Here is a 26,674-nt window from a genome sequence, read left to right as displayed (position 1 = left end):
AAAAGTAGGTTCTATGTATGCTGCTACAGTTCACATGTGTGTCAGTCCTGAGGTGTTTAGAAGGTTTTATTTCCTTGGCATCCTCCAACCTCTGTCTCTTACAATCTTTCCATCTCATTTAGTGCAGAGTTTCTTGAACTCTGAAAGGAAGGATTTTATGTAGAAATCACAATTAACACTAAATGTTCCAAGGTATCTTAACTCTATGCACATTTTCAGTATTAGGTATCTATACTGTTTCCCTGCTGATGGGTAAGTCAGATACTAATCTACGAGTGTAGTAGAAAGTCATTAAGAGGCATTTTATTGTTACATTTTTCTAGCAGACAGAAGCATTTCCCCCCCTAGGTCTCTGGACTCCCTAGTATCAGTTTCTTGGCCACCTGCATGTTGGAGATATGTTACATCTCATGGAGTGAGCCTTAAATCTAAACAAATGGTGGTTACTTAGCTGCCACTGTTTTTTTGCCACTGTTGTACTGGTGCATTTTCCAGGCAGATCAATATTGGTGAAAGGCTTTGTGGTTGGGTTGGTGTTTACCTTTCTCCTTTGGTAGCACGCAGAGTGACTTTCAGAATTTTCAACACTAGTTAGTACTTTGTGAAGGCTCTAGGTATATGTACTGGCTAGTTTTGTGTCAACTTGACACAGGCTGGAGTTATCACAGAGAAAGGAGCTTCAGTTGAGGAAATGCCTCCACGAGATCCAGCTGTAGGATATTTTCTCAATTAGTGATCAAGGGGGAAGGGCCCTTTGTGAATGGTACCATCTCTGGGCTAGTAGTCCTGGGTTCTATAAGAAAGCAAACTGAGCAAGTCAGGGGAAGCAAGCCAGTAAAGAACATCCCTCCATGGCTTCTGCATTAGCTCCTGCTTCTTGACCTGCTTGAGTTCCAGTCCTGACTTCCTTGGTGATGAACAGCAGTATAGAAGTGTAAGCTGAATAAACCCTTTCCTCCCCAACTTGCTTCTTGGTAATGTTTGTGCAGGAATAGAAACCCTGACTAAGACAGTATATCAACTTATCCATGTACTGAAATGTGTGTAGGTGTTACCACTAGAGACAGGCATTTATCATCAATTTTTAAAGAGCAAACAATAGCCTTGGCAATAAACTGGGTTAGAGGTTCTCATATGGACCTTTGGTCAATAACTCAATTAATGTAATACAGTCCCAGAACTAGAAGGTTCATTTGGTGTTGCAAAATGTCCCATACTGGCTCCATCTCCCCTGCTATTTGGTAATTACATTTAGATCTTCATATATGTATACATTTTAGAAAGCTTCTACTATGGTAAGTTTCCATATATCCCTTAGTTTAGCTATCCTTCCCCACGTTCCTTCATCACTACCCTCTTCCATACACAATTATCTATTTTCCTGTCCTAGAGAGCTCTATCTTGCCCCATGATTCCCTTACTATATACTTAACCTCTATGGTTATATGTCTGAATGATATGTCCATTGGGGGGAGTTGAATATTGAAGTCATTCACTGTCACTGAGTGAGGGGCAGTATCTAATTTAATTGTAGTAGTGCTTCTTTATGAACTTGGGTGCCTTTGTTTTGGGTGTCTTTTCCTACCTCTTCTGATTTGTTTTGGTTTGAAGTCAATTTTAAGATACCAAAATAACTACACCACCTTGCTTCTTGGTTTCATTTGCTTGGATTTTTTTTGTGTGCATATTTTTAACCCTTAGGTGATGTCTATCCTTGCTTTTAATCTGTGTTTCTTGGATACAGCAGAAGAATAGATCCTATTTTCAAATCTAATGTATCTGTGTCATCTTATTGGGGAATTGAGACCATTGATGTTGAGGGTTATCAACAAGCAGTTTTTGTTGATTCTGCTTATTTCGATGTTGTGATGTGACTTGTGCCATCTCCTCTTTTGATTTGCTGGTTTGAGATTATTTATTTCTTGTGTTTTCTTGAATGTGGGTAACCTCTTTATGTTGAAGTTTTTCTCTCAACACCTTCTGTAGATCTGGATTTGTAGATAGATACTGCTTAAATTTGGATTTACTGCAGAATGGTTTTCTTTTTCCATCTATTGTGTTCAAAAGTTTTTCTGAGTATAGTAGTCTAACCTCACATCTGTGGTTTCTTAGAGATTGTAAAACATCTGTCCAGGCTCTTCTGGATTTTAAAGTCTCCATGGAGAAGTCAGGTATTATTCTAATGAGACTGCCTTCATATTTTACTTAGGACTTTTCTTTTCCAGCATTTATTTATTTATTTATTTATTTATTTATTTATTTATTTATTTATTATTAGATGTTTTCTTCATTTACATTTCAAATGCTATCTCCTTTTCTAGTTTCCTCTCCAAAAATCTCCTATACCCTCCCCCTTCCCCTTTCTCCCCAACCCACCCACTCCCACTTTTCTGGCCCTGGCAGTCCCCTATACTAGGGCTTAGAATCTTTGCAAGACCAAGGGCCTCTCCTCCCATTGATGGCCTATTAGGCCATCCTCTGATACATATGCAACTAGAGGCACAAGCTCTGGGGCGGGGGGAGGAGTACTGGTTAGTTCATATTGTTGTTTCTCCTATAGTTCTGCAGACCCCTTCAGCTCCTTGGGTACTTTCTCTATCTCCTTCATTGGGGGCCCTGTGTTCCATCCAAGAGATGACTGTGAGCATCCACTTTTGTTTTTGCTAGGTACTGGCATAGCCTCACAGGAGACAGCTATATCAGGGTCCTGTCATCAAAATCTTGTTGGTATATGCAATAGTGTCTGGGTTTGGTGGTTGTTTATGGGATGGATGGGGTAGTCTCTGAATGGTCCTTCCTTCAGTCTCAGCTCCAAACTTTGTCTCTGTAATTCCTTCCATGGGTATTTTGTTCTGCCTTCTAAGAAGTAATGAAGTATCCACACTTTGGTGTTCCTTCTTCTTGAGTTTAATGAGTTTTTCAAATTGTATCTTGGATATTCTAAGTTTCTGGGCTAATATCTACTTATTCTTGCTTTGACCTGCTCATTTAGTGTTCTAATTATTATGTATCATGGGGAATTTATTTTCTCGTTGTTTCTTTTTGATGGTCTGTATGCTTCTTATAGCTTGATCTCATTTCTTAGATTAGAGATATTTCCTTTGATTTTGAAGAAAAAAAAATATGCCCCTTCAACTATGCTTTATTTTCTGTTGCGGCCCGCCCGCGGTCCACAACACGAACGGTTCAACTGAAAATGGCAGTTCAGGCTGAAAGAGAGGAAACTAGACGGGGCGGAAGAAACAATGGAGTCAAGACAAGACTCTGATCAAGACTCAATTTTACTAATTCCAGACACTCAGTTTATAAAGGAAGGGGGAGGGAACCCAATTTCTCGCCAAGTAACTCAGGGTCCAGTAGCAGGACGAACACGTGTGTGACTCCAGGCAGCAAAGGCAGGTTCCAGCAGTGGGCGTGGCAGGACGAATGAGCCGGTAGCTCCACCCTTGAGCAGGCAGGTTCCAGGCTGGGGGAAGGGAGGCCACAATTTTCCTTCCTATATTAACCATAGACTTGGTGTTTTTATAGTTCTCCAGATTTTCTGGATGTTTTGTCCCTGGATTTTTTTTCATACTTTAACATTTTTTATTGAATTATCCATCTCTATCTTGTCTTCAATGCTTTAAATTCTCTTTTCCATCACTGTATTTTATTCCTAAGACTTACCTCTGAAGTTTTTGCTCAAATTTCTAAATTTTTCATTTCCAAATCAACCTCAGCTTTAGTTTTCTTTAGTGATTCCATACCAACTTTCATATCTTGATCCACTTTCTTCACTTTATTCAGTTGTTTGTATTTTCATGGATTTCATTAATGTATTAATTTTATCCTCTTTAAGGTCTTTGAACATACTCATAATAGCTATTTTGAAGTCCTTATCTCATACTTTAGCTATATTACATTTATCAGAGCCTACAAAGTACAAAATATAGTTTTTCAACCCTACTATAGCAGGATTGCTTGGATCCTATGGAGACATTGAATTTGGATGTTTTTGATTATACTTTTGTGCTGGTGACTAGGTATTCAGATTTTGGATTATTGTAATTCTAGGTGTTGACATTTGGTCTTGTCTTTGTTGGGTGAGTGTTCCATTCTTTGATTTCTCTTGCTTTCTCTCAGGAGAATGTGGTGGCTGTGGGCTGCCTGGTAGGGAAAGCTTCTCAACCTATGCCTAATAGAATGCTTTTCTATGTATTAGGATTGGAAACAAATGAATAAGTAGGGGCTATAAGGTTTTAGATGGTTGAGAGGGTCCACTCGATGGAGAAAAGCTGAAACTCTCATGGAGGGGGGCACTTATCCTGCAAATAGATGGTCTGCTACAGAGCTGAGACTGAGCCTGGAAAACAAGGAAGGAGAGGGAAGATTGCCTATATGAATTCCAGGTACAGATTCTAAGGTAGCATTTATTGAATAAAAGCCTCATTGTTCTTTCCAAACTTTCTACTCTTTATCCACTTCTTAGATCTTCCTAGGGGTCACTAAATTTTCTAATATCACACTAGCTGACTGTATAAATAAAATCACAATCAATATTCTACTTGAAATTATGCACAGAATAGCTTTCCTAAGGTCACCCTTGTGACTATCAAGTTTATATGTCATTTCTCATTAAGATATTGCTTTATTCCTTCCATTCATTTCCTTAGGGTATACATGGTACAGTGTATATTTAACAAAACTTAGAAATCAATAGACAAAAATATATCAGTTTTCAATCATTAATGTAAATTATTTATTTTTTCATTATTAATAAACAGCCATGTTTCTCTCTTAGTAGACCAAAATACAATCTAGTTCTAATACAAGAATTAAATTCAATAAATGAAATCTTAAAGCCATTGCCATATGTTTACTCAAACTATCACTGGAGTTAAATAAGTTATTTGCTTTCAAAATCACAAGTTTCTGTTCTTTGAGTCAATTTAATTCTATTATTTTACAGCAACAAAGAATGATAGGTTTTGTCTACTAAAATATATAGCATTATTAATTAACAGAACAAAGTACATAGCATATTTTGAAAAATAAAATATCTCTTAAATTCCTAAAGAATTACAGGAATCCATAGATTCGTGGCATGTGTCTTCTTCTGTCACTTAATAAGTACTCAGTTTGTTTGCAGTTTGTTTGCTTATTACAGGATCTTGCACTGAATAAAGACTACATTAACTGGCAAGTAAACTCTGAAGATCCATGTGTTTTGCCTCCCCAATATCTAACACTAGGTTATAGTAGTACAAAAAGATGCCTGGGTCCTTTTTATTTATATAGGTCTGAGAACTCAGGTCACCATGCTTGTGTAAAAGTCACTTTACTGACAGAGGCAAGTCCACAGCTCCAATAATTACATTATAAAAGTGTACAACCCGAAACATAAACATTTCATGTTTCTTATTCTCAATATAATTCCTAAAGAAAAGAGACATATCATGAATGGTAAGATAAAGTCAAGGTAAGTAACTGGAAGTCAATAAAAGAAATAAATTGGATTGCACTGCAACTGGATGAAATCACAACACTGTGATTTCTAAATACAGTGATGATATCAGCTCTAAGTTGTCACAGGATCCACACAATAGTCATCCCATTATCAGCACCTCCTGTTCAGCCTTTTCCATGCAGCAGTGTGTGTACTACAAAGTGTTATTTCTCTATTTCACTGTGACAAGAGCAAACTTTAAAAATTTTTACTTGTGTATGGTTTGATCAATTTTAAAATTATATAATTAAAATTCAGTGTGGTGGCTCACATCTGTAATCCCAGCACTGAGAATGTAGAGGCAAGAAGATCATTATAGTTCAAGGCCAATCTGGAACACAGAATTAGGCTATCTAAAAGTACCAAAAAGAATATATTAAGACTTTGTATTACCATTTCAACTTTTAGTTATTAGCACTGCCAATGACTTATTCTTTTGTCTTAGTGAGAGATAACAAGGAATGCGTAGGAAATAAAATTTAGAGTAATTTTGTAAATAATTTATATAACTAACGCACTCATTATTTCATTTATATTTTACATAAGAGTTTTGCTAGGCCCTTGACACTGATGTGGGAGCAGAAAAATGTATTGTACTACTTGCAAACAGTAGCTCTTCAATAGAGTACAGAAGAAATTTTTCTATGACTACATATTATACACACTTTTAAAAAAATTTACTACATGAAATCTGATACTTAGTATATAAGATATATTTTACATGAAATAAATTGTGAAATGTGAAAATATTTTCCAGGCATTAGAATTAATGAAAAATTTTCAACTTGAACTCACAGTGAGACCATTCTGTACTGGAGAATGCCCCAATGTAGCTGAAAATTAGACATAATGCTAGCCCATTGTCTGATCTAATCATACATAAGAAATTTCCCAATGAGACCACCATGTAAATGATAATGAAAATTCAGATACACTCTTGACTAGGAAAAAGCTTCGGATCAATTCTGAAGATAAAGAATTCATTATGCCATTTTTTAACTTCTTGTCACTAGGTGAGTAGCACATTTCTCTGTCAATTTCACTTCTGTTCATGTCCCCTGGCATCTCACCTTAACAATTAAACTCTCTGATGTGGAACATGGCTCTATTCATTTTAGAAAAATCAAAGTAAGTGTGGTTCTATCACTTACATGTTCCTTATTTATCATGACAGTGATGCCTGCAAAGCTTTTCCATCAAGGCAGCCGAGGTTCACTTCAATACAGCCTGACATTTCTGTGGCCAGCCCTTATCAAAATGCCCTTTGCGTTGTTTCCCCTCTCTCTCTCTCCTTGACTATTTCATTACTTACTGGCAGGCCTAATCTCTGTATATCATGCCAAATGTCCCTGCATTCTATAATTCTCTGACAATGTAATTTCCAACTCTCACTTAAGTTTTTCAAAGCAGTTTGGCTAGACTTTTAAGTCCTCGATTTTATGGGTTTATCTTCTCCAGTACTTCTTCAAGCCAAGGCTATGTGGCTAGAATTACAAATGATTGTCTGCAATGATTCAATTATAGAAAGAAACACAATTTATAAAGTAAACCACACACACACACACACACACACACACACACACACACACACACAAGTATAAAGCAAGAACACTTATAAGCTAAGACAAAATAGCAGTCAATCTTGATGACCCTGTGTCTCTTTCTCTCTCCATCTATTGTTCCATCTATCCCTCCTTTTGGGGGGTGGGGGGAGAGAAGGAATGCTGTTATGTGATCCAAACAAGCCTCAAACTCTCTATGTAGCTGAGGTATGCCTTAAATTACTTCCTCAATTTCCCATGTTCTAGGATTAGAACTATGGGAAATAGTTTTGTACTATAACACCTAAGCATCCATGACAATTGTTATTATTTTCTGATTTCTGAATCATTGTTAACCTTTATTTGAAACTTAAAATTTCAAGCATAAAGTTTATTCAGTGTTTACATGTCATATTAACCAGATATTTACCCAAGATATCTTGATTGTTTTTAACATCTAAGAAAGGAATACAAATACCAACAGGTAAATATACCTCTACTAAGTTTTTTAAATATGATAAAAATGATAAAGTGGAATGAACTAACCTTGATCCTCTAACACTAAATCCAATATGAGCTGAAAGCTGAGCATAGACACTGAAGCATAGTTCATTAATTTTTCTATAAATGAAAGTCAAGGAATTGTCCTATAACAGAAAACTAAAAAAGGATCTGTGCTTTACTACAAACCTGAGTTATCTATGAAGACCAAGTGAATGATAGGTTGTAGAAGGAGTTATTGGAAGAAAGACAAGACACACAAAGGTAACTGATAGACATGTAAGCAGATAGATGGAAGTATATAACAGAGAAATTGTAATTATGTACATAGACAGTAGATAATATATCAGTAATAGGTAATGGATATATCAGTGAAATATCCAAAGATACACATAACACATAAAATGTAGATGACAAATGTAGACAGTGACTGATTAATAAATAACAATACAGACATTGATCTGTATCCTCTTTATCCATAGATGATGCATTCAAAGAGCTCTACAAAATTTTAGAAAATGTGGATAATACTAAATTTTTTACACATAATATATATATTATGTATAATAAAACATTAATTAAGATGTATAATACCATATACATATAAATGGTATTTCTTTTTTGTTCATATATGTATATATATGTATATATATATATATATTCATTCTTTTTATTTAATTTTTTTTTATACTCCAGATTTTATTGCCCTTCTGGTCCACCCTCTGACTGTTTCACATTCCATACCTCCTCCCCTCCTCCATAAGGATGTCTCCACCTCCAAAACAACCCCCATCCCACCAGACCTCTAAACTCTCTGGGGCCTCCAGTCTCTTAAGGGTTACGTGCATCTTCTCTGGCTAAACCCAGACCTGGCAGTCCTCTGCTGTATATGTGTTGGAGGTCTCATATCAGCCGATGTATGCTGCCTGGTTGGTGGTTCAGTGTCTGAGAGAACTCAGGGGTCCAGGTTAATTGAGACTGCTGGTCCTCCTGCAAGATCGCCCTCCTCCTCAAGTTCTTCCAGCTTTTTCTATCAATAAAATTAGTGTCAAGTGAGTATTTCTGATTCTTTGCTTACCTTTCTTCAAACTCTATTCATAGATGACCACACCCCAGCTCTGCCCTGTTGTGTGTCCATCATGGAAAAGGATTGACTCTTCCAAATCTGTCCTTTAATGCTGGCACAGCTGCCAACCTGGAGGACTGCAGTTCCCCACCTTTATAATGTCAAGTTGTTTAGAGAAAGAGACAAAAGCTTTGTATAGTCCGATCTTGGCTTGGAAGTTCTTTATTGATGCCATTTTTGCTGAACCTACCTGTTGGGGGTGATGGTTCTTGACAAGCAGTTCAAATCTCCATTCCATAATCTTTCAGTGTTTCTTTCAGGATATCTCTGTTTTCTGCTACTTACTCATCTTTTTCTTGTCTTTCATGTTTTGTCTCATTTCACTGCTACCCGTTAAGCAAACAGTATTTGTACTGATTTTCTGTCATTTGTGGAATGCCTCCAAGGGATTGAGGAAGCATGAGCTGGAGGGAAGAAAAAGAAGACATTAGTGATATACACATATAGAAAGGACAGAAAGTGACATGGGTTAGGAATGAAAGGGTAGATCGGGGAAGTGTGCATGAAGGGAGTATGGGGTAAATGAGATAAAAATACATTGTATGGAAAATTGGAAAAGTGACAAAACATATGCTTGACTTTTTCTGCTGTTTATGTGATAAAACACTGTGACCAAAATCAATATGGATAAGAAAGGGTTGATTCACCTTACTTTTCCAAGAATTCAAGCAAGCAGCTTGAAGCAGAGCTCATAGAGGAAAAGTGTTTTCTGGCTTGCCTTCTGCTTCTCTCATAGAGCTATTTATGAGCTAGATTTTCATTGTAGCTTGGATGATCTGCCTAGGGATAGTTGTACCCACAGTAGACTGAACACTCTCTTTCATCAATTAATAATTAACAGAAACCTCACAGATATGCTGACAAATCAATATGATCTAGCTAACTGTCAATTAAAGCTTTTCTCTCAAATAATTCTGTGATGTGTGGAGGTGATAACTAAACATAATGAGAATACTATTATTAAAGAAAATAAAAAAATTGCAATGTCAGAGTGAAACCAATCCAATCTAAATGAAAGATGCAAATTTGTAAAATATAAATTTTAATTATGAGTCAGTACAAGTAGCCAAGTACAGATTTCACATGTTGCTTTGTAAAACAGCTTACCTCTTTTTTTAATTATTATGTTTATTAGGTATTTTCTTCATTTACATTTCCAATGCTATCCCAAAAGTCCCCCACATGCTCCCCCACCCACTCCTCCACCCACCCACTCCTACTTCTTAGCCCTGGCAATCCGCTGTACTGGGGCATATAAAGTTTGCAAGACCAATGGGCCTCATTTTCCACTGATGGCTGACTAGGCCATCTTCTGGTACATATGTAGCTAGAGACACTAGCTTGGGGGGGTACTGGTTAGTTCATATTGTTGTTCCACCTATAGGGTTGCAGATCACTTTAGCTCTTTGGGTACTTTCTCTAGCTCCTCCATTGGGGGCCCTGTGATCCATCCAATAGCTGACTGTGAGCCTCCACTTCTGTGTTTGCTAGGCCCCAGCATAGCCTCACAAGAGACAGCTATATCAGGATCCTTTCAGCAAAATTTTGCTAGTGTATGCAATGGTGTCAGCGTTTGGAGGCTGATTATGGGATGGATCGAAGGGTTTAGCAGTCTCTAGATGGTCCATCCTTTCGTCTCAGCTCCAAATTTTGTCTCTGTAACTCCTTCCATGGGTGTTTCGTTCCCAATTCTAAGAAGGGGCAAAGTTTCCACACTTTGTTCTTCGTTCTTCTTGAGTTTCATGTGTTTTGCAAATTGTAACTTATGTCTTGGGTATTCTAAGTTTTTGGGCTAATATCCACTTATCAGTGAGTACATATTGTGTGAGTTCCTTTGTGATTGGGTTGCCTCACTCAGGATGATGCCCTCCAGGTCCATCCATTTGCCTAGGAATTTCATAAATTCATTGTTTTTAATAGCTGAGTAGTACTCCATTGTGTAAATGTACCACATTTTCTGTATCCATTCTTCTGTTGAGGGGCATCTGGGTTCTTTCCAGCTTCTGGGTATTATAAATAAGGCTGCTATGAACATAGTGGAGCATGTGTCCTTCATACCGGTTGGAACATCTTCTGGATATATGCCCAGGAGAGGTATTGTGGGATCCTCCGGTAGTACTATGTCAAATTTTCAGAGGAACCGCCAGACTGATTTCCAGAGTGGTTGTACAAGTTTGCAATCCCACCAACAATGGAGGAGTGTTGCTCTTTCTCCACATCCTCGCCAGCATCTGCTGTCACCTGAATTTTTGATCTTAGCCATTCTGACTGGTGTGAGGTGGAATCTCAAGGTTGGTAAAACAGCTTGCCTCTTCGAATGATTTTTATATTTGCATTGTCTTTCCATAAAGGACTTAGTAATCTCCCATGTATTTCTTCTCTCTAAATACCAAAACTTGTATTTGTTTCTGATTTAAATTTATAGTGTATTTTATGTGTAAGGATGTTGTTTTCTGCATTTGTGTTTCTACTCCATTTGTATTCTTGGTCCTCATGAAAGCCATGGGAGGGCATTAAATCCCCAATTACTGGAGTTACAGATACTTGTATTGTTCACGTAGGTGCTGGAACTCAAACCTGGTTCCTTTAGAAGAACAGCGAGTATTCTTTTTTTTTTTTAATTAATCATTTTATTTGTTTACATTTCAAATAATATTCCTCTTCTTGGTTACCCCTCCACAATTCCTCCATCCCATCTTCCTTTTCCCCCTTCTCCTTTGCCTCTATGAGGGTGCTCCTCCACCCACTCACCCACTCCTGTCTCACTGCTCTAGCATCCCCCTACACTGGGGCATTAAACCTCCACAGAACCAAGAACCTACCCTCTGTTTGATGCCAGATACATCCATCTGCTATTTATGTAACTGGAGCCACCTATTTAAAAATGGGGTACAGAGCTAAACGAAGAATTCTCCACTGAGGAATCTTGAATGGTTGAGAAGCATTTAAAGAAATGTGCAACATTTTTAGTCATCAGGGAAATGCAAATCAAAACAACCCCAAGATTTCATCTCACAATAATCAGAATGGCTAAGATAAAAACACAGGTAATAACAAATGCTGGCAAGGGTGTGAAGAAAGAGGAACACTCCTCCATTGCTAGTGGGATTGCAAGCTGGTACAACCACTTTGGAAATCAGTCTGGCAGTTCCTCAAAAAATTTGACATAGTATTACCTGAGGACCCAGCTATAACTCTACTGAGCATATCCCAAAAGATAAGGATACATACTCCACTATTTATAGCAGCCTTATTTATAGTAGCCTGAAGCCAGAAACAACCCAGATGTCCCTCAACAGAAGAATGGATACAGAAAATGTGTGTTACATTTACACAGTGGAGTACTACTCAGCTATTAAAAAAATGAATTCATGACATTCACAGGCAAATGGACAGCCAGCATTCTTAATCACTGAGCCTCCCCTCTAGCCCACATATATTTGTATAATTTATATTTTGATGAATTTCAAGAACAGAAGACAATTTTATTGGCCAACTGAAGTTTATTATAAATGTCAACAGAATTTAAAATATGCCAGCCAATTAAATCTTACAAAAGGCTCTCCAAGTGCAGTACTATTACTTACATTCTAGGCTTGTTTACTTTTCCAATGTCATGAGTATTTCAAGTCCTAAAACTTCTGTGTTTCCATAGAAACCATAGAGTAAGACTCAGAGGAGTGCAGTAGAAGCTGCTCCTTGAGTGATTAGAGAAGGTGAGATTTTAGTGAAGTAGATTTTCTCTTTTAAAATATGCACTGTTGACATGGTCTTGAATGCATTCTTTTCGATGTGCTCAGACTATATAATCTTATAATCCTCAAAGCTCTTTAGCTGAAAGCAATCCTGGTGTTCTTCCATTGTTGTGAACTTCAACAAAAAAGAAGTACATGGGGAAAATCAGTGACCCGAACACCTTATGAAATGTGGACTTTACTTGTTAAAGAAAAGAAATTCCATATCCTGATTATTTCATGATTGGTTTTATAAATTTGCCTTTAGTTGTTAGTACCATGACTGTAGGATCACTAAAACTTGTCTAAGTGGGACAGAACTTGCAGAGGCTGTCAACAGTGGTGGCAGGCTTGGATATTAAAGAGACAGACATATTTTCATAGTTGTCGAAATAGAACTGCTCTCAAAACACTTATAACTCCATTCCCTCCTCATTTATTCCTTATTCATATTTAAGGAAGTGTTCTGCATAGTATTGACAACATGAAGGACAAGGCAAACACAATACTCTTAGAGGAATCTAAGAAGAATGAAAAGTACATTTGGGATAATAAGAAAACTCTGTTCCTTCATTACTCCTCATTACTTCATTGTTTCTCCCCCCTCCCCCACTGTGTAGTGAGTGATATACTTAATTATTAACAATCTGTCTGCTTTAGTTTCTGAAATAATGGAACTGTAGACATAATACATTATGGCCAGGAACTCATTGCAGAAGCCCATTCTCACTATTGTTGAACTACTTTTAACAATACATATTCACATGAGAATATGTTGCCTGAGAGAAGAAAGGAGTATAACTATGAAAGATCTGTCCAAGGTCTAAATCTTAAAATTATCCTTATACCACTATTAAAACCTATAACCACAAAGAACTCAAGTTTTACATTTATGAATTGGGAAATTTAAAAATAGGAAAACTAATTTTTTTCAAAGCCTGTACCCCATCTATCTCAAAGTCTATTTTAACTACTTTACCAAACACCAAAATATGGCTATGTACATCAATATTACATTATAATTTTAAATGGTATACTTCTTTTCAACTCACTTATAACATATGAATAAAGCAGTCTTCAGTAAATAAAATTATCATCATAATAGAGATTGAGTTATTAAGTCTACATATAGAATGAGGTGTATTTGAAACACAGTTTTAGTTTTCAATGACTATGATAAGAAATTTCCCAAGCCTAAAAGACAACATAGATTTACCTTCTGTTAATGTTGTTGTTGTTTAGAACTCTGACATGGGTTTCACAGGCTAAGATGAAATTGTCAGCAGCATTTGCAGGCTTCAGAGAAGTCTTCATTCCCTTGTCTTCTTCCATTTCGAGAGAGGCTTGCCACATCCATTAATTGTGACCTTCACCCTCAAGCAAGCCAGCATCTTTGCTTCTCTGACTGAACTCCATCTCTTTTATCTCCCTCTTCTTTCATCTTAATGGGTTTATGTGATGGATCAGTGCTGTATGACAAGACTCTTGAGGAAGCACAATACACACATGTATTCACTCTAGATAAGAAGACAAAAACAGACCAAAATATGGATACAACTGAATTCCAACTTGTTGTTTCATTGAGGTTACTTGAAGGAATATGAGTGAGGTCTTACTTAGCAGCAGAGCAGAATGACTTAAAGATAACTGCATCACCAAAGCCCCCTCACAAAAGCCTGAGACTGGGAGCACACTGCAGTCTACAGGCAGCTCAACATGTTGGGGAGTGTCCTCTCTAGGTGGCTCAATTAGCCTAAATAGTTTCTAGGCAGCTTGACTTGTTTCTGCTTTTTCAAGGCAGTTGGTCTAACATCATCTTCTTTGCAGCTTGCTTGTCTGAAAGTCTTTATTGTTTACTCTTGGGAGGGAAGCAGATAGTGAATCTAGTCAGTTTCAGAAAATTCCTGAAGCAAGTTTGAGCTTCTTAGGTTCCTGCTTATGAAGTTTCTGTATAAGATGGAATGTTTCAATCTGAACCCTTGAAACATGCACACCATGTAACAGTGAAAAATTCATGTAAATGTTCCTGCTTGTGACAGACAAGTTTAGACATAGCAAGAAGCACTCAGCATACAAATTTCAGATTGCAGAAGATGATCTTCACACATCAATAAATAAAACTTATTTTGTAATTTAACTTTAAATTAGTATTCAAAATTCTTTGCAATTGAGGAAGAAATACCTAACACACTGAAAATATGAATCAATGATTTATTACATTATCTTCCATAGATTAACTTGCTGGTCACATAAGGTCACATGTTCAAGTAATTTGCCCAAATTATATTTGCTTATATAATGTTTTTGTTTTTAATTCTGGGATAATTGTAGATTTACATAAAAATTTAATAGTTCATAGGTCTATATAAAAGGATTCAGTTTGGCTGTCATCACTGTTTGAGATATATTTGTTATAATTAATCAAGAAACTGGTATATACTAGGTAAGTTCCATGCTTTATTCATATTTTCTGAGTTTTTAACTAATATATCTTTCATCATCTAAAATACCACATTCTGACTGTTGGTTATGTGTTTCAAGTTTCTTCTTGATTATGTCAGTTTCTTAGCTTTGATGATTTTTGATTATTTTTGTGGTGATATAAGAATATGGCTATATGAGGGGGTTTGCAGCCACATGAAGGGAAAAACAGTGTCAATAGATTCCCTGGAGCTCCTGGGGACTGGACCACCAACCAAAGAATACACATGGAGCGACCCATGGTGCTGCCTGCATATGTGGCAGAGGATGATGATCTTATTGGACATTAGTGGGAGGAGAGGCCATTTGGCCTGAGGGTATTCTATGCCCCAGTGTAGGGGAATGCCAGGGTGGGAGTGGATGAGTGATGGAGCACCCTCATAGAGGCAGAGGGAGGGAGGATGGGATAGGGGGTTTCTTAAGGAGGGACCTGGAAAGGCGAAAACATTTGAAATGTAAATAAAGAAAATATCCAATTCAAAAAAGAGGGGAGAAAAAAGGGGGGGGGGGAAGAATATGGCCCTAGCTCTCTGCTCCTCCCTATTTCTGAGAGAGTCACATCTTCTCATGCAGTACCAGCATTGTCCCACAGACAAGATGGTAAAGGACGGATGTGAACAGATTTGGCTGTATTCAGCACCTGGTTACCAGGGCTGCCTTCTGCTCTGCACTTTGCAAGTGAAGATTGTTGCCATTAATGACCCTTCATTGTCTTCAACTACATGGTCTACATATTCCAGTATGACTCTACTCAAGGCAAGTTCAATGGCACAGTCAAGGCTAAGAATGGGAAGCTTCTCATCAACAGGAAGCCCATCACCATCTTCCAGGAGTGAGATCTTGCTAACATCAAATGGGGCAATGCTGGTGTTAAGTATGTCTTGGAGTCTACTGGTTTCTTCACCATCATGGAGAAGGCAGGAGCTCACTTGAAGAGAGGGGCCAAAAGGGTCATCATCTCCACCCCTTCTGCCTATGCCTCCATGTTTGTGATGAGTGTGAATCTCGAGAAATATGACCACTCACTCAAGATTGTCAGCAATGCATCCTGTACTACCAATTGCTTAGCCCCCATGGCCAACATCATCCATGACAACTTTGGCATCGTGGAAGGGTTCATGACCACAGTCCAAAACATCATTGCCACTCAGAATGTGGATGGCCCCTCTGGAAAGCTCTGGCTTGATGGCCATGGGGCTGTCCAGAACATCATCCCTGCATCCACTGGTGCTGCCAAGGCTGTAGACAAAGCCTCCCATGTTCCTACCCCCAATGCATCCATTGTGGATCTGACATGCCACTTGGAGAAACCTACCAAGTATGATGACATTAAGGTGTTGAAGCAGGTATCTGAGGGTCTACTAAAGGGTATCCTGGGCTACACTGAGGACCAGGTTATCTCCTTAGACTTTAACAGTAACTACCACTCCTCCATCTTGATGCTGGGGCTGGCATTGCTCTCAATGACAACTTTGTAAAGCCCATTTCCTGTTATGACAATGAATGCTGCTACAGCTACATGGCCTCCAAAGAGTAAGAACCCTGTACTACCCACCCCAGCAAGAACGCTGAGAGCAAGAGACAAGTCCTTGGTTGCTGAGGAGTCCTGCCCACCTTGGCCTCCAACACTGATCATCTCAATTACAATTTCCATCCCAGATCCCCATCATAATAAGAGGGGACTAGGGAGCCCTACTCTCTTGAATACCATTAGTAAAGTTCGCTGCATCCACACACACAAAAAGGAATATGACTCTAGGAATTTATAGGATGCCTTTTATTGGGATGTGTCTTTGAATTTTGCTCAAGATTAATGTAAGCTTATTTGGCTTCAGGGGCAGACCAAAGATAAAGCATCATTTCTACCACAACATAGGAAAGGTACTTACTAATCATATGACTAAACACTTTTCCATTAATTAATTTATTTACTTTACATCAAGATCGCAGTGCCCCTCCTCCCATGCCCTCCCTCAAACAGCCCTACCCCATCTCCCCCTCCCCTTCTCCTCTGAGAAGAAGAAGCTCATCCCCCCTCCCCAATACCAATCCACCCTGGGACATCACTGCAGGACTGTGCACATCCTCTTCTACTGAGGCCAGACAGGCAGCCCAGTGAGGGAAATAAGATCCACAGGAAAGCAACAGAGTCAGGGACAATTTCCATGCCAGTTGTTGGGGGACCTGTATGAAGGCTACCCTACAAATCTGATATATATATTCCAGGTGGAAGGGGCTGGGTTCAGCCCATGTATGGTCTTTTGTTTGTGGTTCAGTCTCTGGGAACCCTCAAGGGTCCAGTTGACTCTGGTGGTCTTTTTGTCTAGTTCCTGTTTCCTTCTGGGTTCCTCAATTCTTCCCCAACTCTTCCACAAGACTCCTCAAGCTCCATCTAATGTTTGGCTCTGGGTCTCTGCATCTGTCTTGGTCAACTGCTGGGTGGCACCTCTCACAGGGCAGTTACACTAGGCTCTGGTCTGCAAGAATAACAGAGTATCATTAATAGTATCAGGGATTGTTTGTTGTCTACAGGATGGATCTCAGGTTGGACTAGTCATTGGTTGGCAGAACAAATTTTGTGTCAAAGGTTTAGAAACTGGAAACAGCTCAGATATGGTTCATTTATGCAATAGAATACAACTCAGCTATTATAAACAAGGGCGTCCTGAAATTTGCAGACAAATAAATGGAACAATGACTTACCTGAGTGAGGTAACCCAGCACCAAAAGAAATGCATGGTATGTACTCACTTATAAGTGGATTTAGCCATAAAATACAGGATACCCACACTACAATCCCAGACCTAAAGAAGTTAAATAACAAAAAGTGCTGAAAGGAGGATGCTTGAATCTTGCTCAGAAGGAGAATGGGTCAGATTATGGTGGGGGTTGGGGGATGGAGGTTGTGGGGAGGATCGGGTGTAGGAAAAACTGGGGAGAGAGGGCTTGAATAGTGAATGGTAGGTGGTAGGGCATCTCTAGGGTATATTAGAGATCTGGGGTGGGGGAGTCTCCAGGGTGTCTTTGAGGGTGACTCTAGCCAAGACTAGCAGTGGGGCATATGGATTCTGAAGTGCCCACTTCTTGTATCCAGGCAGGACTCCCAGTAGGTGAATAAGGATACCAACTCACCCACAAAACTTTAGACTAAACACAATGCTGATAAAATCCGAAGAGTTCATTATCAGGTTTCTCTACTTTAAAGTTACATTTTTTTTTGTTTGCCATCCTGCATTCTACAGAAAAGACTAGCTATGAATCACATTTAATATATGGGGAGTTAAATATCCCCTTCTTAGCAAGAAGAACATCTACAAGTATGTTTTAAATTATTCTGAGTCGATTTATAACTACTCCCATCATTTATTTTTATTCAAACATTTATTCATATTACTATAGATTGATAGATATTATTTTATGTCATGCTTGATAGCCTATTATTTATTTGTGTTGTTGCATAAACTGAAAAAATAAATTTTATTATATAAATATAATAACATATAGTAATATAATTACTATAATAATTTAATTATCTTACTACTAATGATTTAATACAAAGATAACCTATGAGGCAGATATTACATAAAATATTTGTATTAGACATTCACATTATGCAAACAGAATATGTAGCCTCATTATTAGCCACAGTCATGGAATTTGTAATTTAAAAGTCACCTATTTCATACCAAAACAAGGCAGTATGAAACTAAAAATACCCCCTTCTCCTACACACACACACACACACACACACACACACACACACACACACAGGAAGTTTACTCAGGAGCATGGGACCTGCTCTGATGAGTTGTTGATATACCTAGTGACAGAAAGCTGATTTTCTCTTTGACACTGATTATCAATTACAATTAGTTTCTGGTAAAGGATTCACTGTCAACTTTCCATTCTCTGTGCTGGGACTCCTGCTTCTTTTAAACCTATGCATATTTCCCAGGATTTATGAACTTCTAATTGAAATTACTCAAGAGGGTGATATACATAGTCTATGTCCTAGTAGATGATTGGACACATAGATTGAATATGTGTGATTGTCAGCAGAAATGTGTTTCATTCCTGGATCTCATTGGTCAAACACACAACTCAGTGCTCTGCAGCTGTGCAAAGAGGATTTGAGTTTGCAAAGCTTCAGCTAGTTTCCATCTGCTAGTTGATTCCAGTCATTCTCCCCAACTTTTGATGTCATAAAAATTCATCCAGGACATCCATTTCATGATGGACATTTTACATTGGTGATTCCAAAAACTATTTTTGCCTTCAAGTGGAACAAGCATCATGGTATTACAATCACCATGTTGCACATACTTTTCTTAATTGCAAACCTAATATTTTAAAAGTATAAGGTCAAATCATTTTTGTCATGTGTTTGATTAAATAAAAATAAACTGTGATAATGGTTAGTAAAACCACCAGCAAATTTACAAACTCACACTGTGATTTATGGCTCTCAGCCATTCAAGAAACCATGACTTCTAAGTCTCTAAATTACTAAGTAGTCTGTGACAAGTCAAAAAAAGTTGTCCTTAAGTAAAAAATGGCATAGAAATAACACTTAAAACATAGATAAAACTAAAGTCTCCAAGAAAATGACCAGTTTGTCAGTTGTATTTTTTTCAGTTATAAGAACCCAGCACCAAAACTGTTTGCAGCAGACAATAAAGAAAGGTGCTTTCATTGTGTCCAAATTGGAATGGTACCAATAGTTTTCAAGAGATTACTAACTATTCTTTTACCTTAAAAAAGCAATACTGATATCAATAAAGAATACCAATCTTTCTATAGCAAAGTGAAGGTTTGTCAAAGATAATGGCAATAATTACACGTTTAAGAACCATCTAATTGAGTCAAAATTCTGCTTGTTGAGCTTACTATATGCTAAACTAAAGTGGAATTGGTGAGCTGTTCTCCACAGACTAATTTTGAAATACTGGATAAATCTCAATTATTTCAGAGATATGCACTAGGGGGTTGAGTTTGCTTTTGATGTTCTTCATGTTAATGTGATTTGACTTCTAAAACCTCAGACTACAGGATGCCAGATGCCAGAAGAAAATGAAGCATGTTTACGGTGACTTCAAACCCTGAAGAACAGAGAGTGTGACATTTCCTCTGAGATCAGAAACTCAGAGCAAGGTTGTAGCTGAACTTAGTTTCTGATTTGGATTGCTGTAGAAAAGTTTTAAAAACAAGGCTTGTGAAAATGTTCATATCCCTTGTGCAGTTCAAGTAGCATGTCCACAAAGACTTAAGAAACTGAAGACTGGAGCTGATTTTAAAGGGGATGGTGGCCTACTGTGCATGTGGCAGTGACAGAATCAGTCATGGAAGCTGATGTGTTATAATGCTGAAGATCCAGTTACTAATCATTCTCTTATCACACTGAATGAGATGGTTGTTATTCTTCTTTACTACCTAAAGATCTTGGCTATTTGAACATATATTCTTTAGAAGGACCAATGAGTTAGTACTTGATGTTTGGATTAGTGATATCTTTAAGTATTTGATTTCTTTTTTTTTAATTTTTAATTTTTTTATTACGTATTTTCCTCAATTACATTTCCAATGCTATCCCAAAAGTCCCCAATACCCTCCCCCTCACTTCCATACCCACCCATTCCCATTTTTTTGGCCCTGGCATTCCCCTGTACTGGGGCATATAAAGTTTGCATGTCCAATGGGCCTCTCTTTCCAGTGATGGCCGACTAGGCCATCTTTTGATACATATGCAGCTAGAGTCAAGTATTTGATTTCTAAATGCAGCAAGGTTAACCTGCCCCCTTCAAAGATAAAGCAAAAACCATCTGTATTAAACAGGTACATCATGTGCACCAAATTATAAGCAAATTTATCCAAAAGTATACTGAATATGAAAGACAGGACATTGTAATTTAGGGATAGGAATCTATAATTTTCTAATTTGCTGCCCAAAAGTAATTGAGCAAAATAAAATGATAGATTATCAAGTGGCTCTACAAGAGGGATATTTCTGATTGACCTGTGATACCATCAATTAAATTCTCAATGTACTCTTTTCTAGGAAAAATAATGATCTTAAGGTTGATAAAACAATATTTATTTTTTCATTTATTGAAAATATATTCTTTTTAAAAATATTTTCTTTTTTTTGTTTAGAAAGTAAAGTTTATTTTCTTTTTTTTAATACTTCTTATTAGGTATTTTCCTCATTTACATTTCCAATGCTATCCCAAAAGTCCCCCATATCCTCCCACCCACTCCCCTACCCACCCACTCCCACTTTTTGTCCCTGGCATTCCCCTGTACTGGGGCATATAAAGTTTGCAAGTCCAATGGGCCTCTCTTTCCAGTGATGGCCAACTAGGCCACCTTTTGATACATATGCAGCTAGAGTCAAGAGCTCTGGGGTACTGGTTAGTTCATAATGTTGTTCCACCTATAGGATTGCAGATCCATTTAGCTCCTTGGGTACTTTCTCTAGCTCCTCCATTGGGGGCCCTGTGATCCATCCAATAGCTGACTGTGAGCATCCACTTCTGTGTTTGCTAGGCCCTGGGATAGTCTCACAAGAGACAGCTATATCTGGGTTCTTTCGGCAAAATCTTGCTAGTGTATGCAAGTATACTTGTTTGGTCAAAAGAGTATACTGTATGAAACACTGTGACACTCCACATCTTCTTTCATAGTGAGATTTTTTTCTTTCTTTTGGTAAAGAGGTTGCAAGGGCATAGGACAGATAGAGAGGAATGGTGAGATGAGTGAGATTGGGTGCACGATGTGAAATTCATAAAGATTCAATAAATGTGAAATAAAACAAGAGATCACAACAAAGTGTTGTTGTGGTAGGTCTTAGTTGAGACTCTACCTAAAAATTTGCATAACTCTGTCATCAGTCATTGTCATCATAAATCAATATCTATGACTTTTTGAAAATCATATGAACCTAGATCAAGATGAAATAATCTAAAGCATTTATGAACTTAATTCTATATCTAGATATACATAGTGGCAGCAGCATACTTTTGTGAAAACTTTCAGTTATACTGTAGTATTGGGTTGTTATGTTTATATGTATGAAAATTTGAGAGAAATAATAACATATTAATTATCCAAACTTATCTACCATAGTTTGTCCAGGCAAATTATTAAATAGCTATATGCATTTCTCTATGCACAAGAAAATACAAATTTGTTTGCAAATAATGTCTTCCTTTTCCTCTATTTCCAATTGTATTTAATTAAAACTTTCATTAACCATTCAAATAGTACACATATGCCTGGACCTCTGCTTCCTCATAATTTCCATATACTTTCTATAAATGTCTCTACCTAATTGTTTAGAGCTACTTGAATGCTTTAGTGACCTGGCTGTGGTCATTGCTTATAAATGGATTGGGTAAGCTATATGGTAAATTTATTTCCATTTCTACTGCTTATTTGTTATCTGTATTTTTCTCAATTCTAAGCCTTGACCTTATGATCAATGTGAGTCAACTATGTGGAAGCATTTAAGGTCAGACAATCCAAATAAAGGATGAAGGAAGATTTCTGTGTTGTTGGTGGCAAGATTTTGTTTTTTTTTTGTTTTTTTTTTTTTCTGTCTGCAGCATATTGCTATACCATTATTTCTAGACATTTTCTCTCAGTTCCTAGTACTGAAGTTAAGGTTTTTTTGTGCTTTGTTATTAAAGGAGTGCAATTTCTCTATTATATTTTTAATGAAATTACTGCTATTGTGCCAAGTATCTTTACTATTTGTGTAAATGAGATTGGACTTGGATTTTCTTCTGCCCCCTGAAAAAAAGCAATTTTTTTTTTAACATTTAAACAATAAAATTATTCAAATTCATGAAAAATCTGCTGCAATATTAACTTTATATCCTTAGTAAATGTGGCAAAGAACCAAATTATTAGTAGAATTCTATGACTTTCGCCAACCAAAGAGTACGCATGGAGGAACCCATGGCTCCAGTCGCATATGTAGCAGAGGATGGCCTTGTTAGACATCAGTGGGAGGAAAGGCCCTTGGTCCTGTGAAGGCTAGATGCCCCAGTGTAGGGGAATGCCAGGACAGGGAGGCAGGAGTGGGTGGGTTGGTGAGCAGGGGGAGGGGGATGGCATAGGGGGTTTTTGGAGGTAAACCAGCAAAGGAGATAACATTTGAAATGTAAATAAAGAAAATATCTAATAAAACATACACTAGCAAGATTTTGCTAAAAGGACCCAGATATAGCTGTCTCTTGTGAGACAATGCCGGGGCCTAGCAAACACAGAAGTGGATGCTCACAGTCAGCTATTGGATGGATCACAGGGCCCCCAATGGAGGAGCTAGAGAAAGAACCCAAGGAGCTAAAGGGAACTGCAACCCCATAGTTGGATCATTATTATGAACTAACCAGTACCCCAGAGCTCTTGACTCTAGCTGCATTTGTATCAAAAGATGGCCTAGTCGGCCATCACTGGAAAGAGAGGCCCATTGGACTTGCCAACTTTATATGCCCCAATACAGGGGAATGCAGGGCCAAGGGGTGGGGGTGGGTGGGTGAGGGACTGGGGGGGGGAGTGTATTGGGAACTTTTTGGATAGCATTGGAAATGTAATTGAGGAAAATACCTAATAAAAAAAAGAAATTAAAAAAAATTTTTTTCAAAAAAATACATGAAAAAATTTTCTTTATTTTGTCAGTGAACCCCTTTTCAAAATGTCTGTGGATTGTTTTTGTTTTTGAGAAAGAGTCTTGCTATGAAACCATGGCTGGTATATTAGCCACTTTGTAACTTACGTTGATTGAACTCAATACCCCATGTGTATAATTATTAAAGCCTTGCTCACGATGCTAGTTTATAAATGTCTGGAATTCTAGTGACTAAAATCAGGGTCTTATAGATTCTAGGCAATCATTCTGCTCTTAATCTAAAGCTTTTGCTTTAAAATTTCATTATCCTCATTAAAATATTGTTAGAGGCCTTTAAAACATTATTAAAACACATAATGTTTCTTTGGAAAGCATATACTAATTTCTTTGTTGTTAGAATAGACAGTTTTGAGTTCTATAAGTATAATTATGAATGAGCATAATGAGCAAGAGTTGACAAACATGCTCACCAAATGTCTTTCGAAAATCAGAGTAAGAGGATTTATGACACAGGTGAATTTACATCAGCACCTAAGTATTAGGGATTTTGTCACTTGAAACTGCTTTAAGGATTCAATCACAAGAAGCACTCCTTTGTTCAAGAACTAATAAAAATGTGGGTAAAACATAAATTTTACATAATGCTTAGACACTGTCTCAGTGATATTAAGGGAAATGTAAATAATCTTACAAAATCCTCATTATTTTGAAGAGATATAAAATAACATATTTGTCTTCCTTCAAAGGGGCTTTTTGTGTGGTGCATGAGCTCTCATATCTATCAAAGATTACTGAAGAATAATGAAATTCAGCTGCAAAGCTCATCTAGAAATGGTAATTCAAGGTAATAAAACTCTTGTTTTGAATCTGATATGACCACTTAAAATCAGGAGTATATTATGCTTCACATTATCGTCTCATATGAAGGGCATGGAAACAACAGAATTAGAAAACTACCTCCAATATGTTCCTCAGTCCTGCAGGATCAAGCCAATGCAGAGGGTCACTGCAATAATATTACATGGAGCAGTTCTCCTCCCACGTAAGTAGTTCTGAATCCTACCTCAGTGAGATTTATTCCTGTTGCATCACAGACAAATAACAATAACAGTAAGAAAGTTAGATCATTGTTACTGTGTTAAGATTTAGACATCTTACATATCCACCAAGTTATTAAAATAATGGGAAAATAAATGCAAGTCCCAACCTTGAGATTGAAAGACTCCAAAACTCCCAAAGGGAGGCACTTACTCAAGCCTCGGGTCAGCCGCGCACCCAAGAAGACACTGAGACCGGTACTTAAGATGTATAGAGAGTAAGATTTAATACAGCAACGACAAGAAAGCAAACAAAAAGCACATATACCAGATATCTGGGGTCGGATCTCATGCAGCCTGCAAGGTGCAGAGGAGATTCGGCAATTAGCTCAAACTTTTCACAAGCTTTTATAGGAAATAGCCAGGGGAAAAGTACAAGTTTTACGTCACCAAGGTGTTCTGCCAAGGGGCTTTACATAACCAAGGGGTCGTGTCCTATATTTTGGCAATGTACTCGATCTATTGGAACATTACCAGGAGGCCCCTATCTCAAAAATGTTCTTGGCACAGTCTTCAGTTGGGAGGGGTAGGACTAGGTTTTTTCCAGGAGACCCCTTATCTAAAAAATGTTCCTGGAGCAGTTTCCAATTGGGAGGGGGTACCTTGGGGTAAAAAGTTCAGGAGTGCTCCGGGAACTATCTCTGGATGGGAGGGGTAAGAGAACTCTGAGCTGAAGAGTTCATGGAGAGTTCAGGTGTCCAGTAATTTCACTCTTTCATTAACTCTTTCATTCCCCCCTTCTTTTAGGGACAAGCTCTAATCTTAGAGCTGGGTACCGGCTTCCTGTAGGACCCGATATTGTTGCCTTAATACCATAACTTGCACTGTATTTATTCTTTCTCTGACAAAAGCCACTAACTTATTAAGAATGCAGGGGCCGAGAGTGAGCAAAAGCATAAGTATAATTAAGGGTCCTGCTATGGAGGAGAGGAGAGTGGTAAGCCAAGGGGACTTATTAAACCAGCTTTCGAACCATCCTTGTTGGCTTTCTCTCTCTCTCTTACGCATATCTAGGCGTTCTCTAAGTCTGGCCATAGAGTCTTTGATTACTCCTGAATGATCAACATAAAAACAACATTCTTCTTTTAGGGCAGCACAAAGTCCTCCTTCTTTAAGGAACAATAAGTCTAATCCCCTCCTATTTTGCAGCACTACTTCAGACAGGGAAGTTAAAGATTCTTCTAATTTAGTTATAGACTGTTCTATAGTTCTAATATCAATGTCCATAGCTGTACGTAATTCTTCATAGTATTGGGGGGTCTGAATTAAGGCAGCGGTCCCTGTACCTACTCCTGCTGCCACTCCCAATCCCAAAAGTACTGCCAGGGTTAAGATAATGGGTTCTCTTCTCCAACGGACCCGATGATCAAACTTATCTAAAAAGGAGCTATCATCATGATACAGGAGTCTAGGAATAAGCTGAACTAAAATGCAGAAGTCTTTGGAACTATTAAAAACAGATAGAGATACACAAGGAGTGAGACCGGTATTGCAAGCCCATACTGTGTCTATGGGAGGCACCAGATACTGACCACTTTTGCTAGGCTGGATGTTCTGGGTCTGATTACAAAGGTGCCGTTTATCCTGAGGCGCCTGGCCTAAACAGAGTCCACTTCCTGAAACTGCTTCCAGAGTCAGCTTTCTGTTTTCTCCCCAAAGGCATTGAGAATGATCTGAAGTAGTATTATAAGTCCTGATCTGAGCAATTCCTTCATAATAAGGGGGCCTAGAGTCATAGCATAACCAACATGATTGAGTCATATTAGAATTAGTCCTATTCAACGCCAAAAAAGCTCCTTGAACTAGACTGACCAGACGGCTTTTTGTATCTAGGGGCGGTGGGGAAACTAAGGTCGGTAGGGAAGGTCTCACTGTTCTGGGCTGTGGAGTTGGTGGAGCTGGTACTATTGGGGGACCCTGTTCTGTCACAGTCAGCCTGATTGTAAAAATGAACCCAGGGTCTCTCGGTGGACTGGATACACGCCAACCCCACTTATTTCCTTTAAGCCAACTTAAACGATTTTGTTTTCCTTTTTCAGTGAATTTTATAAGTAGGGGGTTGCAGTATTTACCTTTGCAT

General features: G+C 38.0%; 1 pseudogene; it reads left to right on the top strand.

Annotated features, from left to right (window-relative positions):
• The first annotated feature begins 6,584 nt into the window (after window positions 1-6,584).
• Window positions 6,585-16,405, top strand: LOC110284584 (glyceraldehyde-3-phosphate dehydrogenase pseudogene; annotated as a pseudogene).
• Window positions 16,406-26,674: the final 10,269 nt, after the last annotated feature.

This window comes from Mus caroli, unplaced genomic scaffold (genome assembly GCF_978045245.1).
Source record: "Mus caroli unplaced genomic scaffold, Mus_caroli_1 scaffold_19, whole genome shotgun sequence".
Taxonomy (NCBI): domain Eukaryota; kingdom Metazoa; phylum Chordata; class Mammalia; order Rodentia; family Muridae; genus Mus; species Mus caroli.
Note: the sequence above shows the minus strand (reverse complement) of the source record. Positions and strands in the feature narration are given on the sequence as shown.